General features: G+C 27.8%; 1 long non-coding RNA gene across 1 annotated transcript; it reads right to left on the bottom strand.

Moving 5' to 3' along the window:
• On the bottom strand, positions 1-1,147 carry LOC105123342 (uncharacterized). Its single transcript, XR_841839.1, has 2 exons — positions 921-1,147; positions 1-486 (listed from the first exon to the last, which is right to left on the bottom strand). It is a non-coding gene; the product is annotated as an uncharacterized LOC105123342 (long non-coding RNA).
• Between the last annotated feature and the right edge of the window lie 3,144 nt (positions 1,148-4,291).

The following is a 4,291-nucleotide window of genomic DNA, read 5'->3' as shown; positions in this document are numbered from 1 at the left end:
CATAATGGAACTTCATATAATAATTCTCATGGGAGATTACGTACAAATAAGAGGAGTGTATAATGACCGAAATTAAAACCTCAAAAGATACCATGAAACTCACTAAGAAGATCTATTTATTTTTCTCACATAAATAGTTTCCATATCAAAACAACATTTTACATATTGATAAAGACACTATGAGCCGTCCATACTTTTTAAGCACACAACCTTGCTTGCTTCTTCTAATCCACTGGAGAACTTTATTTATTTTTCTCACAAAAGTAGTTCTCATCGTTTTACATATTGATAAAGACAGCCGAAGCTCTCCATAGTTTTAAGCAGTACTCAACTTTGCTTGCTTCTAAGCTTAAAGGCGCCGCCCACAATCACGCCTGTAAGGAAGACATGGTGTTGATGTTGGTGGTTGGCTAGGTACGCAGTATCGCTTACCCGTACCGCAATTGAATGGAACTTTGCCGGGGTCAAGACCTGGGCTGTTTATAGCTGAAAGATTTGCACACACGTATACATAAGTTAGCTTGTTAAGATAACAGCGAACTGAATCATGGCAATTATTAAACTAGTATCAAAATACATGGTGAAAGGTTTTTAATTAACAGAATTAAGGGATTTTTCTACAAAGCCTTTGGAAAATCCCAAGCAATATTAGGTCTTACAGTAGCTTTCTTCTTACCTTTTAAATGGAGTTACCACCTTTGAAAATCATTTTTTTATAAGATAACCCACGACAGATTAATTAAATAACATATAACATGAAATGATTATCTCTAGTTAATTAATGCTGGAAGTAAAAATAAAGGTTGACTCATCAGTTATATAACACAAAGTTGTGTGCATGGAAAAAGCCGGCGTACACAAAGATTACACACACAAAATGAATTGCTTTTCTGAAGTTAATGTTGGAAATAAAATCTCACCTCGCTCGGCCAATTCTCGAGCACTGCAAGTGGATAAGGGAGAGAAGACGACTGTAGCTAAGAGAAAGCATGCAATGAGAAAGGCCTTCATCTTGGAAATATATGTGACTAACATGCTTATGCTCTCCTCCTATCTACCGCTCTTACTTATAGCCACCATGATTTTTAGCATCATTCGAAGGGAACCATTCTTGAAGGGAACTATTCCTCCCGGCCCGTGCCCAGGATTATTAACGAACGTATCAAATACTTCGCATTATTGAATAAGCCAACGTTGAAAAGTAAGAGTGGATTCTATCCACATATGCTGGAAGCATGGAAAAAGATATTTTAATAAATTAAGTTGTTAGTTAAAGTTTTAGAATGTGATTTATATTATTTTATAATATATATTTTAAATAAAAATTATTTGGGTTTAAAATTTGTATAGATCCATATTATATCGTGCTTGATCTTTATTAAATAAATAAATATAATAAAATTTAAATTCATAATTATTTAGTTTTTAAAATTTTGATAGTATCTTATATTAACTTAATAATTTAAATTATTAAATAAAATATAATTTAAATTATTATTTAACTAGTATTAATAAAGTTGAAGACCAGCTGTTGACTCACGGTGATAGGCTCCACCTTAAGAGGTGTCCAAGCAAAACATGGTTGATAAGTACAAAATTGAGGTATCTTTTTCTAAGGTAATGTGACTGAAATTTGATCGTGGACCTTATGCTTGAAAATGCGTGGAAGACTATATATCCTGAATTAATATGAAAGGCCGAAGACTGGCTGGTTGACTAACGGTGACAGGCTCCACCTTCAGAGGTCTCTAAGCAAAACATTAGGTTAATTTATAATTAGCGCATGCATGTAATATACCATAGTAAATGGATGCCGGGTTATTGTAAAAAGTATAATTACTGCAGTTATGTGCTTTAATTCCTTAGCTATTTCACCTCCCCAGTTAATTAGTAACAACGTTTTACGCAAAGGCACACATGATTATCAAAACTTACACCTCATATTGAATCTACCACAAAAAAAAAAAAAAGAGTTAATTATAACTTCGAAAAGTACGAATGCAGTTGTATCTACACGAGCAAAACTTGAAAAATTGTGTAAAACTTTTAAAGGTATAAAACTTAAAAATAAGAAATAGATGTAACTCAAGATATTTAATCTTAAAATTTGAGATGTTTATTTAATTATATTTGCTAAATTTATTTATTAAAATAATTTTTTATTCAAGAAAATAATAATAAAAATAGAGATACAAATTAAATTAATTGAATAAAATAAAAAAAATCATGCATGATTGCACATATTAGAAATATTACCTGAAAATATTTATTTTTTATTTTAAAAAATAAAATTTATCCATACAAAAGGAAAAAATATTATAGATGAATTAGAAAAACTTTTTAAATTTAAATGCTTAACCAAAAAATTAATTGTAATTTAAAAAAGGTTCTTTAAATAAAATAAAAGAAGGAAGGCCTTCATGTTGGAAATATTAATTTGTGTTTAAGATGGTAATTCCCTCTTGATCTCCACCACTCTTATTTATAGCCACCAACATGCTTAGCAATATTAGCGGTGGAAGGGGTCTCTCTCCTTCCACTGCACATGGGTTCGAGTCCTGGCGTGCACGTCTGTCACTCTCGCGGTGTCTTACATGCCTACTAGGTTTGCAGGGTATTCAGTGGGCCGTGGGGATTAGTCATGGTGCGCGCAAGCTGGCCCGAATAACCCACGTAAATAAAATAAAATAAAAAAACATTGCATGTGAACTAATAATGGAGGTTCGCATACGCACAAGAGAAAACAAATAATGAACGTGTCCAATACTTTGCATTATTGAATAAGCCAGCCATGAAAAATATGAGTGCAATTCCATCGACATGTATATGGACGAAAATAATTAATAAAAAACTAAAAGAGAAGGAAAAGGTATTTTGATTTTTTTAATTTTATTTTTTAATGTTAGATTTATTAAAAATATGATTTATAATTTATTTTAATTTTCTTTTAAAAGGGTTATTTTGATCTTGTAATTAGGATTACAAACTTTACAAATTAGTCTGAGTTGACTTCTTAAATTATTTTTTTAATTGATTTTTTTTAATTTTATTTTTTAATATTAAGTTGATTGAGAATTAGATTTTCTAATTTGATTTGCTATCTATAAGGTTATTTTAATCTCATAACTCAAGTCGTAAATTTGATGAATTAATTTAGGTTGATTGTGATTTTTTATTTTGTTTTTTTAATTAATTTTATTTTCAATTCCATCTTATAATATGGATATATATATATATATATATTACTAAAAAACATTTAAACAACATCTTGGCATTTGTTTTATATATATTAATAAAAAACTCATTTGATTCACAGAAAATCATTAACCACTAATTTAGTAACAAACTCCATTTTGTTAGATTAATTTCTAATTATGAAGACAAACATATATAGCATGTAAGGTAAAGATGGGTTATGGTAATTTTTGTTTATCTCATTGTTGTGAGCTATATTTAAATGAATCATTAAATTTTTATAAGTTTTATTATTTTTGTAGATGTGTATTTGATGTGGTTGTGGGTGATTATGAATTATCTAATTGTTGTGGTTGGTAATTATTGATGGAATTGCTAATGTAATTGTTTTTTTATGGATGATTTTGTTGGTATTTCTACTGAAAATTTATAGAGTGGCATGGTATCATACCAACTATATTATCAACTAAAAATATATATAAAAAACTAAATAGTAATGAAATTGTCAATATAATATAAAGTTAACGAGATACCTTGCACAATGATATTTAATCATCTATTTTATTAGCATTTTAAAATGATGACAAAATTGTCAATATATGCCAATAGATTTTTCAATTTTCTAGTAATGAATACAATCTTGGAGATATTATAGGAAATCAAATAAGGCTAAAGATATCACTTTAATGCCCTATATATTTGTTGAAAAGTAATTTTCTGGGTAAGTGTATTCCTGAAAAGTGATTTATTTTACAATGTTTGATAGCGTTATGAAAAATAATTTTAAAAAATATTTTTTAGTGTTTGTCTATATCATGAATAATGAACTGGAAAATTACTTATTAATATTCTATTTTTTTAATTTTATTAAAATAATGAGAAAAAATCTTACAAATTAAAAAGTTAAATGAGAATAAAATTGAAAGAAATAATTTATTTTTATAAATTATTTCAAATAAAATAAATAACATTCAAAATAATAGAGATTAAACCTGACGGATAAAAAAGTTGAAAGATAATGAACTAAAAAACAATAATCAAAATTTCATAAACTATTTCAAACAATAATCAAAATTTCAAATAATAATTAAAAAAA

This window comes from Populus euphratica, unplaced genomic scaffold, assembly GCF_000495115.2.
Source record: "Populus euphratica unplaced genomic scaffold, PopEup_1.0 scaffold10.1, whole genome shotgun sequence".
In the NCBI taxonomy this organism is placed as follows: Eukaryota; Viridiplantae; Streptophyta; class Magnoliopsida; order Malpighiales; family Salicaceae; genus Populus; species Populus euphratica.
Note: the sequence above shows the minus strand (reverse complement) of the source record. Positions and strands in the feature narration are given on the sequence as shown.